Genomic DNA, 15,869 nt, shown 5'->3' with positions numbered 1-15,869 from the left:
CGGCGGGGCGACGGGGCGGCGGGGCGGCGGGCGGCGGCGGCGGGGTGGGAGGAGAAGGGCGAGGACGAAGTGAGTAACGGGCGGGGGGGTACCGGCCGTTAGTCAAGTGCCCTCTTTGCCGTCAGCCAGCCTTTGCCGTCCGCCTTTTTGCCTCTTTGCCGTCTGCTAGCGGACGGCAAAGAGGTGGGCCGTTAAGATTTTTTCAAACGAGCGGGGGGTGGGGGCCACCACACTCTTTGCCGTCTGCCAGCGGACGGCAAAGATTCTTTGCCGTCTGCTGGCAGACGGCAAAGAGCTGGCTGATGGCAAAGAGCTTCTTTGCCGTCAGCCTTTTCTTTGCCGTCTGCCTATGTGTAGCTGATGGCACAGAGCTTCTTTGCCGTCAGCTAGCGGACGGCAAAGAGCTGGCAGATGGCAAATTAGCTGATTCCAGTAGTGCCACCTGACTTGGGGGGGGGGTGTTTCCCCCCTTGGCCGCCGCCCCCCCATAGATGGGATCCCAGGGCCGGCGCCCCCCAGGGGGCCTATATAAAGGGGGGGAGGGCTGCTGTACCCTAGCCCCTGGCGCCTCCCTCTCCCTCCCGTGACACCTCTCTCTCCCGCTTGCGCTTGGCGAAGCCCTGCCGGGATCCCCGCTACTTCCACCACCACGCCTTCATGCTGCTGGATCTCCATCAACCTCTCCTTCCCCCTTACTGGATCAAGAAGGAGGAGACGTCGCTGCTCCGTACGTGTGTTGAACGCGGAGGTGCCGTCTGTTCGGCGCTTGGTCATCGGTGATTTGGATCACGACGAGTACGACTCCATCAACCCCGTTCACTTGAACGCTTCCGCTCGCGATCTACAAGGGTATGTAGATGCACTCCTTTCCCCTCGTTGCTAGTAAACTCCATAGATGGATCTTGGTGATGCGTAGAAAATTTTAAAATTCTGCTGCAATCCCCAACAGTGGCATCATGAGCTAGGTCTATGCGTAGTTTCTATGCACGAGTAGAACACAAACTTGTTGTGGGCGTAGATGTTGTCAATTTTCTTGCCACTACTAGTCTTATCTTGTTTCGGCGGCATCGTGGGATGAAGCGGCTCGGACCGACCTTACACGTACGCTTACGTGAGACAGGTTCCACCGACTGACATGCACTAGTTGCATAAGGTGGCTAGCGGGTGTCTGTCTCTCTCACTTTAGTCGAATCGGATTCGATGAAAAGGGTCCTTATGAAGGGTAAATAGAAGTTGGCATATCACGTTGTGGTTTTACGTAGGTAAGAAACGTTCTTGCTAGAAATCTATAGAAGCCACGTAAAAAACATGCAACAACAATTAGAGGACATCTAACTTGTTTTTGCAGCATATGCCTTGTGATGTGATATGGCCAAAAGGATGTGATGAATGAAATATATGTGATGTATGAGATTGATCATGTTCTTGTAATAGGAATCATGACTTGCATGTCGATGAGTATGACAACCGGCAGGAGCCATAGGAGTTGTCTTTATTTTTTGTATGACTTGCGTGTCATTGAATAACGCCAAGTAAATTACTTTACTTTATTGCTAAACACGTTAGCCATAGAAGTAGAAGTAATCGTTGGCGTGACAACTTCATGAAGACACGATGATGGAGATCATGGTGTCATGCCGGTGACGAAGATGATCATGGCGCCCCGAAGATGGAGATCAAAGGAGCAATATGATACTGGCCATATCATGTCACTATTTGATTGCATGTGATGTTTATCATGTTTTACATCTTATTTTCTTAGAACGACGGTAGCTTAAATAAGATGATCCATCGCAATAATTTCAAGAAAGTGTTCCCCCTAACTGTGCACCATTGCGAAGGTTCGTTGTTTCGAAGCACCACGTGATGATCGGGTGTGATAGATTCTAACGTTCGAATACAACGGGTGTAAGCCAGATTTACACACGCAATACACTTAGGTTGACTTGACGAGCCTAGCATGTACAGACATGGCCTCGGAACACGGAAGACCGAAAGGTCGAGCATGAGTCGTATAGAAGATACGATCAACATGAAGATGTTCACCGATGTTGACTAGTCCATCTCACGTGATGATCGGACACGGCCTAGTTGACTCGGATCATGTTTCACTTAGATGACTAGAGGGATGTCTATCTGAGTGGGAGTTCATTGAATAATTTGATTAGATGAACTTAATTATCATGAACTTAGTCTAAGATCTTTACAATATGTCTTGTAGATCAAATGGCCCATGCTAATGTTGCCCTCAACTTCAACGCGTTCCTAGAGAAAACCAAGCTGAAAGATGATGGCAGCAACTATACGGACTGGGTCCGGAACCTGAGGATCATCCTCATAGCTGCCAAGAAAGATTATGTCCTAGAAGCACCGCTAGGTGACGCACCCATCCCAGAGAACCAAGACGTTATGAACGCTTGGCAGCAGCGTGCTGATGATTACTCCCTCGTTCAGTGCGGCATGCTTTACAGCTTAGAACCGGGGCTCCAAAAGCGTTTGAGCAACATGGAGCATATGAGATGTTCGAAGAGCTGAAAATGGTTTTCCAAGCTCATGCCCGGGTCGAGAGATATGAAGTCTCCGACAAGTTCTTCAGTTGTAAGATGGAGGAAAATAGTTCTGTCAGTGAGCACATACTCAAAATGTCTGGGTTACACAACCGCTTGACTCAGCTGGGAGTTAATCTCCCGGATGACGCGGTCATTGACAGAATCCTTCAGTCGCTTCCACTGAGCTACAAGAGCTTTGTGATGAACTTCAATATGCAGGGGATGGAAAAGACCATTCCTGAGGTATATTCAATGCTGAAATCAGCGGAGGTGGAGATCAAAAAGGAACATCAAGTGTTGATGGTGAATAAAACCACTAAGTTCAAGAAAGGCAAGGGTAAGAAGAACTTCAAGAAGGACGACAAGGGAGTTGCCGCGCCCGGTAAGCCAGTTGCCGGGAGGAAGCCAAAGAATGGACCCAAGCCTGAGACTGAGTGCTTTTATTGCAAGGGAAGTGGTCACTGGAAGTGGAACTGCCCCAAGTACTTAGCGGACAAGAAGGCCGGCAACACCAAAGGTATATGTGATATACATGTTATTGATGTGTACCTTACCAGCACTCGTAGTAGCTCCTGGGTATTTGATACCGGTGCGGTTGCTCATATTTGTAACTCAAAGCAGGAGCTGCGGAATAAACGGAGACTGGCGAAGGACGAGGTGACGATGCACGTCGGGAATGGTTCCAAGGTCGATGTGATCGCCGTCGGCACGCTACCTCTACATTTACCTACGGGATTAGTTTTAAACCTCAATAATTGTTATTTAGTGCCAGCTTTGAGCATGAACATTGTATCAGGATCTCGTTTAATTCGAGATGGCTACTCATTTAAATCCGAGAATAATGGTTGTTCTATTTATATGAGAGATATGTTTCATGGTCATGCCCCGCTGGTTAATGGTTTATTCTTAATGAATCTCGAACGTAGTGTTACACATATTCATAGTGTGAATTCCAAAAGATGTAAGGTTGATAATGATAGTCCCACATACTTGTGGCACTGCCGTCTTGGTCACATTGGTGTCAAACGCATGAAGAAGCTCCATGCAGATGGACTTTTGGAGTCTCTTGATTACGAATCATTTGACATGTGCGAACCATGCCTCATGGGTAAGATGACCAAGACATCGTTCTCCGGAACAATGGAGCGAGCAACCAACTTATTGGAAATCATACATACTGATGTGTGCGGTCCAATGAGTGTTGAGGCTCGCGGTGGCTATCGTTATGTTCTCACTCTCACTGATGACTTGAGTAGATATGGGTATGTCTACCTAATGAAACACAAGTCTAAGACCTTTGAAAAGCTCAAGGAATTTCAGAGTGAGGTTGAGAATCAACGTGACAGGAAAATAAAGTTCTTACGATCAGATCGTGGAGGGGAATATTTGAGTCACGAATTTGGCACACACTTAAGGAAATGTGGAATAGTTTCACAACTCACGCCGCCTGGAACACCTCAGCGAAATGGTGTGTCCGAACGTCGTAATCGCACTCTATTGGATATGGTGCGATCTATGATGTCTCTTACCGATCTACCGCTCTCATTTTGGGGCTATGCTTTAGAGACTGCCGCATTCACTTTAAATAGGGCTCTGTCGAAATCCGTTGAGACGACACCGTATGAATTATGGTTTGGGAAGAAACCTAAGCTGTCGTTTCTAAAAGTTTGGGGATGCGATGCTTATGTCAAGAAACTTCAACCTGAAAAGCTCGAACCCAAGTCGGAAAAATGCGTCTTCATAGGATACCCTAAGGAAACCATTGGGTATACCTTCTACCTCAGATCCGAAGGCAAGATCTTTGTTGCCAAGAACGGGTCCTTTCTGGAGAAAGAGTTTCTCTCGAAAGAAGTAAGTGGGAGGAAAGTGGAACTTGATGAAGTACTACCTCTTGAACCGAAAAGTAGCGCAGCTCAGGAAGATGTTCCTGTGGTGCCTGCACTGACTAGAGAGGAAGCTAATGATGATGATCAAGGTACTTCGGATCAAGTTACTACTGAACTTCGTAGGTCCACGAGGACACGTTCCACACCAGAGTGGTATGGCAACCCTGTCCTGGAAATCATGTTGTTAGACAACATTGAACCTTCGAACTATGAAGAAGCAATGGCGGGCCCAGATTCCAACAAATGGCTTGAAGCCATGCAATCCGAGATAGGATCCATGTATGAAAAATAAGTGTGGACTTTGACAGACTTGCCCGATGATCGGCGAGCGATAGAAAACAAATGGATCTTTAAGAAGAAGACGGCCGCGGATGGTAATTTTACCATCTATAAAGCTCGACTTGTCGCTAAGGGTTATCGAGAAGTTCAAGGGGTTGACTACGATGAGACTTTCTCACCCGTAGCGAAGCTGAAGTCCGTCCGAATCATGTTAGCAATTGCCGCATACTATGATTATGAGATATGGCAAATGGACGTCAAAACGGCATTCCTTAACGGCTTTCTTAAGGAAGAATTGTATATGATGCAGCCGGAAGATTTTGTCGATCCTAAGAATGCTAACAAGGTATGCAAGCTCCAACGCTCCATCTATGGGCTGGTGCAAGCATCTCGGAGTTGGAACATTCGTTTTGATGAGATGATCAAAGCGTTTGGGGTTTACACAGACTTATGGAGAAGCCTGTGTTTACAAGAAAGTGAGTGGGAGCTCTGTAGCATTTCTCTTATTATATGTGGATGACATACTATTGATGGGAAATGATATAGAATTCTTGGAAAGTATAAAGGCCTATTTGAATAAGTGTTTTTCAATGAAGGACCTTGGAGAAGCTGCTTATATATTAGGCATCAAGATCTATAGAGATAGATCAAGACGCCTCATTGGTCTTTCACAGAGTACATACCTTGACAAGATATTGAAGATGTTCAATATGGATCAGTCCAAGAAGGGGTTCTTGCCTGTATTGCAAGGTGTGCAATTGAGCACGGCTCAATGCCCGACCACGGTAGAAGATAGAGAAAAGATGAGTGTCATCCCCTATGCCTCGGCCATAGGGTCTATTATGTATGCCATGCTGTGTACCAGACCTGATGTAAGCCTTGCCGTAAGTTTGGTAGGAAGGTACCAAAGTAATCCCGGCATGGAACACTGGACAGCGGTTAAGAATATCCTGAAGTACCTGAAGAGGACTAAGGATATGTTTCTCGTTTATGGAGGTGACGAAGAGCTCGTCGTAAAGGGTTACGTCGATGCTAGCTTCGACACAGATCTGGATGACTCTAAGTCACAAACCGGATACATGTATATTTTGAATGGAGGGGCAGTAAGCTGGTGCAGTTGCAAGCAAAGCGTCGTGGCGGGATCTACATGTGAAGCGGAGTACATGGCGGCCTCAGAGGCAGCGCAAGAAGCAATCTGGATGGAGTTCATTACTGACCTAGGGGTGATTCCCAATGCGTCGGGCCCGATGACTCTCTTCTGTGACAACACTGGAGCTATTGCCCTTGCCAAGGAGCCCAGGTTTCACAGGAAGACCAGGCATATCAAGCGTCGCTTCAACTCCATTCGTGAAAGTGTTCAAAATGGAGACATAGATATTTGTAAAGTACATACGGACCTGAATGTAGCAGATCCGTTGACTAAACCTCTCCCTAGAGCAAAACATGATCAACACCAGAACGCTATGGGTGTTCGATTCATCACAATGTAACTAGATTATTGACTCTAGTGCAAGTGGGAGACTGTTGGAAATATGTCCTAGAGGCAATAATAAAATGGTTATTATTATATTTCCTTGTTCATGATAATTGTCTATTGTTCATGCTATAATTGTGTTATCCGGAAATCGTAATACATGTGTGAATACATAGACCACAACTTGTCCCTAGTAAGCCTCTAGTTGACTAGCTCGTTGATCAACAAATAGTCATGCTTTCCTGACTACGGACATTGGATGTCATTGATAACGGGATCACATCATTAGGAGAATGATGTGATGGACAAGACCCAATCCTAAGCATAGCACAAAGATCGTGTAGTTCGTTTGCTAGAGCTTTTCCAATTGTCAAGTATCATTTCCTTAGACCATGAGATTGTGCAACTCCCGGATACCGTAGGAGTGCTTTGGGTGTGCCAAACGTCACATCGTAACTGGGTGGCTATAAAGGTGCACTACGGGTATCTCCGAAAGTGTCTGTTGGGTTGGCACGAATCGAGACTGGGATTTGTCACTCCGTATGACGGAGCGGTATCTCTGGGACCACTCGGTAACGCATCATCATAATGAGCTCAATGTGACTAAGGAGTTAGCCACGGGATCATGCATTATGGTACGAGTAAAGTGACTTGCCGGTAACGAGATTGAACAAGGTATTGAGATACCGACGATCGAATCTCGGGCAAGTAACGTACCGATTGACAAAGGGAATTGTATACGGGATTGATTGAATCCTCGACATCGTGGTTCATCCGATGAGATCATCATGGAACATGTGGGAGCCAACATGGGTATCCAGATCCCGCTGTTGGTTATTGACCGGAGAGGCGTCTCGGTCATGTCTGCATGTCTCCCGAACCCGTAGGGTCTACACACTTAAGGTTCGGTGACGCTAGGGTTGTAGAGATATTAGTATGCAGAAACCCGAAAGTTGTTCGGAGTCCCGGATGAGATCCCGGACATCACGAGGAGTTCCAGAATGGTCCGGAGGTGAAGAATTATATATAGGAAGTCCAGTCTCGGCCACCGGGAAAGTTTCGGGGGTTATCGGTATTGTACCGGAACCACCGGAAGGGTCCCGGGGGTCCACCAGGTGGGGCCACCTATCCCGGAGGGCCCCATGGGCTGAAGTGGGAGGGGAACCAGCCCCTAGTGGGCTGGTGCTCCCCCCATGGGCCTCCCCCTGCGCCTAGGGTTGGAAACCCTGGGGGTGGGGGGCGCCCCACCTGACTTGGGGGGGGAAGTTTCCCCCCCTTGGCCGCCGCCCCCCCCATAGATGGGATCCCAGGGTCGGCGCTCCCCCCAGGGGGCCTATATAAAGGGGGGGAGGGCTGCTGTACCCTAGCCCCTGGCGCCTCCCTCTCCCTCCCGTGACACCTCTCTCTCCCGCTTGCGCTTGACGAAGCCTTGCCGGGATCCCCGCTACTTCCACCACCACGCCGTCGTGCTGCTGGATCTCCATCAACCTCTCCTTCCCCCTTGCTGGATCAAGAAGGAGGAGATGTCGCTGCTCCGTACGTGTGTTGAACGCGGAGGTGCCGTCCGTTCGGCGCTGGGTCATCGGTGATTTGGATCACGACGAGTACGACTCCATCAACCCCGTTCACTTGAACGCTTCCGTTCGCGATCTACAAGGGTAAGTAGATGCACTCCTTTCCCCTCGTTGCTAGTAAACTCCATAGATGGATATTGGTGATGCGTAGAAAATTTTAAAATTCTGCTGCGATCCCCAACACGAAGTGCTGGCGAAAATGGCGCGCAGCCACAGGGCCGTGATGGAGCTCCTTCTAACGTGGTTAGGAGTCGGAGCGCGTCACGATCCACGCAGCTTTCGCCGCCACCCACGCCAGCAGAAGCTTTGGCGCACGCGCAACTGCTCCTTGACTTCCCTCCTGCTGCGGAAAAGCTCGACGAGTGGAGAGCCACCATCCGGAGCCTCGTCGGTGTCGCCAACAAAGATGAACCGCGACCAGCGGGGCCTGAGGGAGTCCTGGACTAAGGGGTCCTCGGGCGTCCGGCCTGTTATTCATTGGGACGGACTGGTGGGCTGTGAAGATACGAAGGCCGAAGACTATACCTGTGTCCGGATTGGACTTTCCTTGGCGTGGAAGGCAAGCTAGGCGATCAGCTGTGAATATTCCTTCTTATGTAACCGACCCCATGTAACCCTAGATCTCTCTGGTATCTATATAAACCGGAGAGCGTAGTCCGGATAGAGACATTCATTACCATATTCATATAGGCTAGACTTCTAGGGTTTAGCCATTACGATCTCGTGGTAGATCAACTCTTGTAACACTCATATTCTTCAAGATCAATCAAGCAGGAAGTAGGGTATTACCTCCATAGAGAGGGCCCGAACCTGGGTAAACATCGTGTCCCCCGTCTTCTGTTACCATCGATCCTAGACGCACAGTTCGGGACCCCCTACCCGAGATCCGCCGGTTTTGACACCGACATTGGTGCTTTCATTGAGAGTTCCACTGTGCCGTCGGCAAAGGACTCGATGGCCCCTTCAATCATCAGTGATGACGTTGTTCAGGGAGAAACCTTTCTCCCCAGACAGATCTTCATATTTGGCGGCTTCGCACTGCGGGCCAACTCGCTTGGCCATCTGGAGCAGATCGACAGCTACGCCCCTGGGCATCAGGTCAGATTCGGAAGCTTGAACTACGTTGCGGACGTCCGTGGAGACTTGATCTTCGACGGATTCGAGACCGCGGCAATCGCTCCCCGTTACCCCGATGAACATGGCTTAAACCTGTCATCGGGCCGCATCCAGGAGAGAGCTCCCATAGCAACTCTAGCCTTAGATCCGGAGCAGATAAAGTCGTCCGAAGATGGGAAGCTCAACCCCATCGTGGGGGCTATCGATTTTGCGGCGTTGGAGCCGCTCGCAAATTCCACTTCGTACGATATCTGCATCAACGGAACCCCGGACTCCTCTCCGGTGTCGAGTTCCGAACCATGCGAGCCCGCGGATACCGAACTCGATCGGTTATCGATCTTCAAGTTCAGCGCCGCAGATGTCTTCCAACACTCGCCCATGGGCGACCTGCTAAACTCATTGAAAAACCTATCCCTGGCAGATGACTCGTCGCCGGACTATGTTCGGTTCGAACTTACGGTGGATGATGGAGAACTTTGCTTCCCACCCGCCACCCACTTCATAGCCACCGTTGAAGACCCAAACAACACGCCTGACCCCAGCTCCGAAGACATCGACGGTATGGACGACGATGAGGGGCAGGGCCAGAGCTTTCTACCCCCTAGACACGGGATGGCCACTTCCTGGTATGACGTGTGTATGATAGACACACCAGACGACGCTCTCGACGATGGCAAGGAGGATCCAGTTGAGAATAAACCTCCTGGCACACAGTCCGAACACCGGCGCCCACGGCGCTGCTCCAAGTCACATCGCCCAAGAGAAAACACTGCTAGCACCAGAAAAGACAACACTCCGGACAATGAAGACCCTGTTGAGGTAGAACCCGAATAGGAGGAACAGGAAAGAGGGAAAGACAGCCCTGATGAACAGTCCACATATGGAGACTCGGAGGACAGCAATTATCTCCCACTCTCCAAGGAGGGGGAGATCCTCGGCAATGAGGATTTTATCGTGCCTAAGGAACCTCTCGAGCAGGAGCGCTTAAATGCCGGCTTATAGCCACTGCAAGGAGCCTAAGGAAGAAGCAGTTGCAGCTTCAAGCAAGCCAAGATTTGCTCAATGATAGATGGACCGAAGTCTTGGCCGCCGAAGAATACGGCCTTAGCGGCCCAGACAAAAGCCACCCAAGAGTAGGTGGCTCCCTCAATACAATGGCAGGGCGTTGGAGCCCACACCACCATCGAATAGTGCGGTGGGCCGACCACAGTTTGGTCCAGACAAAGCAGCAGCCCAAGCAGAGCACCATACCAACCCATCCGGCTGTCCAAGCAAGAATAAAGCAGCTCGGGGGAACACTCGTGACATCCAACAAGACCTGGAGGGTAGAACATGACACACAAAATCGACACCCAGATCGCGGGGACATGCCCCGACCAGTAACGACGGTTATCTATTCGGACACAACAGACCCGACCATGCCCGGTCCGAAAACCATAAGCGGAGTCCGCCGGAGGTGCTTCACAGTGTGGCCCAACATAGAGGAGCCGCACACCCTCTCCGCTTCACTGACGAGGTATGGAGCATGAATTCCCAGACGGGTTTAAACCCATTAACATCGAATCATACGATGGAACAACAGATCCCACGGTATGGATTGAGGATTACCTCCTCCATATTCACATGGCTCGTGGAGACGACCTTCATGCCATTAAATACTTACCTCTCAAGCTCAAAGGGCCAGCTCGGTACTGGCTAAATAGTTTGCCAGAAAATTCTATTGGCAACTGGGAAGATTTGGAAGACGCCTTTCGGGACAACTTCCAAGGAACACATGTCCGGCCACCAGATGCCGATGACTTGAGTCACATTGTCCAGGAGCCCGGTGAGTCAGCCAGGCAGCTCTGGACTAGGTTCTTAGTCAAAAAGAACCAAATTGTCGACTGTCTAGACGCGGAAGCCCTTGCGGCCTTCAAACATAGCATCCGGGATGAATGGCTAGCGCGTCACCTCGGTCAGGAAGGACCTAAATCCATGACAACCCTTACCGCTCTAATGACTCGCTTTTGCGCGGGAGAAGACAACTAGCTCGCTCGTAAAAGCAACAACGCCAGCGGCTCGGGCACTTCCGAAATCCGAGACGGCAACGGCAAGCCACGATGAACCGAACACAACAGTCGCAATAATAATGAAAGATTATGCGACACAGCGGTCAATGCCGGATTTCACAATCCGAAACCCGGTCAACGGAGGAAGTCATTAAAGGCAAACCAGGATGGACCATCCACCCTTGACAGGATATTGGACCGACCTTGTCAGATTCACGGTCACCCCGATAAGCCAGCCAATCATACCAACAGAAACTGATGGGTCTTCAAGGAGGCAGGCAAGCTTAACGCCGAGCACAAGGGGAGGAGGCCACCAGGCGATAAAGACGACGGAGCAGCTCGCCAGCCGAACACCAGGGGCCAGAAATAGTTTCCCTCCGAAGTTCGACCACTCCCGGAACAGAAATAGCAGTTCGGCTTCCGCCACCCACCCACTATACTGGCAAGATTTACACCACGTGTACATCACTACGGACAACCCTGCAAGCATTCCCGTAATGTTTTTTATCCTTTTTCCTTACTTTTCTTTATTATCTCTTAAAAACAGGTGACCATCAGGACAACATCTACATCGGACTCTATCTGAGTTCGGATCCATACACTCACCTAAGGGGCCACTTCCGTTAAGGATTCCCCCTCCCCAAGGACGGGCGGCACAGACATGCGACAGGAGGTCCAAAATAAGTTTTTGTAGGCCGCACTCGTTATTTTGAGCCTGTACTATGACTTTTTCCTCCGTTCCCAACCCCGAGCATGTCAAATAGCCGGGTTGTGGTTTTTTACTTTATATATATATATATTTTTATCATTGGCATATTGCTCCGCTCCCAGCAAACTTCATCTGAACTAATCTTCCATGCTCTTTCTACAATGAGTCCGGCCGTAACGGCTGCCTTACAAGACGCACCTCGGCATAACTTGCCAGGGGCCCAGTATGGGAACAAATGAGTCACCAGTAAAAGTCCGAACAGCTCTATAGCGTACTTCGGCGTCGCAAGTTTGGCCTTATATGCATCAGCTCCGAATCATTGTCTTTGGTCAATAGTTGGGTTGCCCGGCTCCTGTGCTTGCTACCCTACGTTCCGCTCTATCGGCTAGGATAGTAAAGGGAGAACTACTGCGATTGTGCCCTGGCCTAAACCGGATGAGCACCTCAGTAGAGAAAGCCGAAAACTGACTGTCATGATGCGGCGAGAGCTAGTCAACCACTTGACGATTTATTCGAATCTTTAGCGATTCTCCGTGTCACACGAAGGATCTTTTTAGATCAAAATATGCCAGGCACGATATTACAAAACGCCGTATACATACCAGGGGCTATGTCGTAGCCTCACGATAAAACTCCTATGGCTAAGTGAAAGTGTTAACGCCCTATAGTCTGATTGCCTGGTTCGCCGCATTATCACCTCCTTTATGGACCAAGACGTTGGATAAAGAGTGATTAAATGCTTTTCCGAACACCCCTGTACTTCCTACGAGGGGCCTGAAGCCGACGACTGGAAAACTTTCAGATTATACTAAAATGTCTGCACAGGAGGAATTCAAGCTTTCGAGCAAAATATAAATAGATTAACTATAAAAGTTGTCTGTTACAACCCTTACATACATCACTCGAATATTATGTCTTTCGAGCACTGACCCTCTATCAAGCGGGCGGCCTCTAGGACATCTTCAAAATAGTGCTCCGGCCCACAATGGTCCTTGCCCTTGGGTGGACTCCTCGCCGCAACATCGATGGCCTTCATCTTTCCCCAGAACATTTTGACTCGGGCAAAGGCCATCCGTGCACCCTCAATGCACGCCGACCGCTTCACAGCGTCGATATGTGGCACTGCATCAACAAGCCGCTGCACCAGGCCGAAATAACTATTTGGAACAGGCTCAGTCGGCTACAACCGGACTATGACGTTCATCATGGCAGCGCCGGATATCCTATGCAGCTCGGCCCACTGGGACATCTGTTCATTCAGCAGCAGAGGGCGCTTTGACGCCCCGAATTATGACCAGAAAAGCTTCTCCGTTGCATACCCCTCTTATGCATGGTAAAAACACGCCGCATCGGACGAACTCTTCGGTAAGTCTAAAAATTTGTCCGGAGAACTCCATATTTTGTTAAGCTGAGCATAGTTCAGATCGCCGAACTTAGTCTGCAGCAAAAACGGCTTGCCAGCCGCAATGTACCCAGCTTGCCGGATCTCCTCACGGGCCGCTCTGGATTCAGACCGTGCTTCTCTCGCCTCTCGTAAGGCCTTGTCAAGTTCAGCCGTTTTGGCTTCATTTTCCTTCTCAAGAAGTTTACAGCGGCTAGCCGCATTCTCTAAGTCGTGTGCCATGGTGGACATCTTCTCCTTGTCTTGGCGCCGCGCAGCTTGTTCAGCTTTCAACTCAGCCGATGCCTTTTTGGCAGCCGCATTACTAAACCGGACCTGCTTCTTGGCCCGGGCTAGCTCCGCCCGAAGGGCCTCCACGGTGGCAGCACCATCTACATTCATGCACATGTCATATAAAACTCTTTTTAGAGTTAGGCTTAAAATATAGGCACATTGATGTAAGGAATGCTCGAAATATATACCTTGCGAGTCGTCAAGACGCCTGTTGATCAATGCAATGTCATCCTCCGCAATATCCAGCTTCCGCTGCAGTTCGGCCACTTCCCTATTTCGGGTAGCCGCAGGAGGGGAGGCAGCCTGTATTCATTGCTAAATCAAGGTTAGTACCTGAGCATATCTTTTCGATCCTCCTATCGCTTCATTTGGAAGGCAATCCGAGTCTCAGGGGCCACTGCATATACAACAGGTGCATTCTTTCAATAAAATTCCATTGGCAAAACTACATCACAAACCTCAAAACCCCTCAGTAGGCTCGTAAAGGCCTCGTTCAACCCGCTCTTCGCGGATAAAACCTTTTCGACCACCGTAGCCATCAAGGCACGATGCTCCTCCGAAACGGACGCTTGTCGCAGCATGTCCGTCAGCGTCTCCGGCGCTCCTGGGTCTCCGGAAACCGCCACCGGAATACGACATTCCTTTGAAGGGATCCGCCCACTTGCCTCCAGAATCGTCTCCGGCTGTAAATCGGATAGTTCGGGGCCGTCGTACTTGATTCCCGAACCCCGAGGGACAGAGGCACCACCTTCGGGTAACGCTTTCTTTGTTTCCTGCACTACTTGTCGATCGGGAGGAGCCCCCCGGGACGATGCCTCAAAATCATCCGCCCTGTCGGGCGAGGAGGCTGGAGAAGGCGTGTCACTCTCCATCATCTCTGGAAGAAGGTCTCCCGAGGAGGAAGACGATTGAGAAACACCATATGTTAACCTGCGAGGACGTACATATGTCGGAGGATTACTTCAGTAATAAGAAAGGAATGAGGTATGATTAAAATACCCCGCTACACTTACGGTTCGGCCAGAGGTTTGTCCTCATCATAAAGCTCTACATTGACATCGCTCGCCCGAATCAAGACGCGCGACGATGGCGTTTTCCCTTTCTTGCAAGGTTTCCCCTCCTGACCTCCGGAAGCGGCCCTCTTCTTGCCATGGGGGGCCCCCTCTGCACCTTTGCCCCTAAGCAAAAGGGTTTCGGTTTCCCCAAACACAACGACTAATTCATCCTGAGGGCGGGCATCACCTCTGGGCTCCCCGCTCTCGCCCCCCTCTACAGACACCTGGTACGGTGTCGGAGTCAGCATCCTCGTCAGCAGGGCGGTCGCAGAGTCTTCGGGAAGGGGCACCGGACACCAGATTAACACCGCTTTCTTTATCCAGTCCTGTATAGGGACGGATTGTTCAGTATCTTGTCAAGAGATGCTTGAATGGAAGGTGTTCGGAGATTGAATACTTACCAAAGTGTCTGGGTGATTGCAGTCAAGGCCAACGTCTTCGGTGGTGTCCGGCCATTGCTCTCGCTCCCCGAAATATAACTTCCACATTCCTTCGTGCGTAGCGCCGAAGAAGTGCTGAAGAGTCCGCCACCCTTCTGGATTAAACTCCCACATACGGAGAGGCCGCCGCTGACATGGCAGGGTCCGGCGGACTAGCATTACTTGAACGACGTTCACAAGATCGATGCCCTTTTCGGAAAGGCTCTGGATGCGACTTCGCAGAGACTGCACTTCATTGATGGATCCCCAGTCCAATCCCTTATTGATCCATGAAGCAAGCTGAATCAGAGGGCCGGGTCGGAACGCAGGCGTAGCCGCCCACTTGGAGCCCCGTGGCTCGTTGATATAAAACCACCCCTGCTGCCACATGCCGGAAGACTCGGCGAATGACCCTTCAAACCAAACCGCGTCGAGAAGCTTGCCTATTACGATGCTGCCGCACTCTGCCTGCTCCTCCTCTGCCACCCGCGGCCTCACGTCAAAAGTCTTGAGCCACAAACCAAAGTGTGGAGGAGTTCGGAGGAAGGCCTCACACGTGACGATGAATGTCGAGATGAGAAGAACAGAGTCCGGGGCCAGATCGTGAAAATCTAGCCCATAGTAGAACATGAGCCCCGGGACGAAGGGGTTGAGCGCGAACCCTAATCCATGGAGGAAGTGGGACACAAATACTACCCTCTCGCCAGATTTGGGGGTGGGAATAACCTGCCCCTCGACGGGAAGCCGATGAAGGATTTCTGGGGTCAGATACCTTGCCATGCGGAGCTTCGCAATATCCTCCTCCGTGACAGAAGAGGCCACCCACTGGCCTGAACTGTTGGACCCGGAAATGATTGCGGCTGGTGGTGATTGGAACCCGAGAGCTAGAACTCGAGGTGGCTAGGGTTGGGGAAGAAGCAAGCGCAGAAGAGAAAAGACAAGTCTGGGTCCCTATATAAAGGCCTAGAATATTGAGCGTCCCCTCCCGGGTCTCAAAACTTACCTATCCTCAAGGAGTTGTACCCAGGGGACGGTTGGGTTACCCATGCTTACATTATTGAAAATTCCGTGAATAAGGGACACGA

This window comes from Triticum aestivum, chromosome 2D, assembly GCF_018294505.1.
Source record: "Triticum aestivum cultivar Chinese Spring chromosome 2D, IWGSC CS RefSeq v2.1, whole genome shotgun sequence".
NCBI classification, from domain to species: Eukaryota; Viridiplantae; Streptophyta; class Magnoliopsida; order Poales; family Poaceae; genus Triticum; species Triticum aestivum.
Note: the sequence above shows the minus strand (reverse complement) of the source record.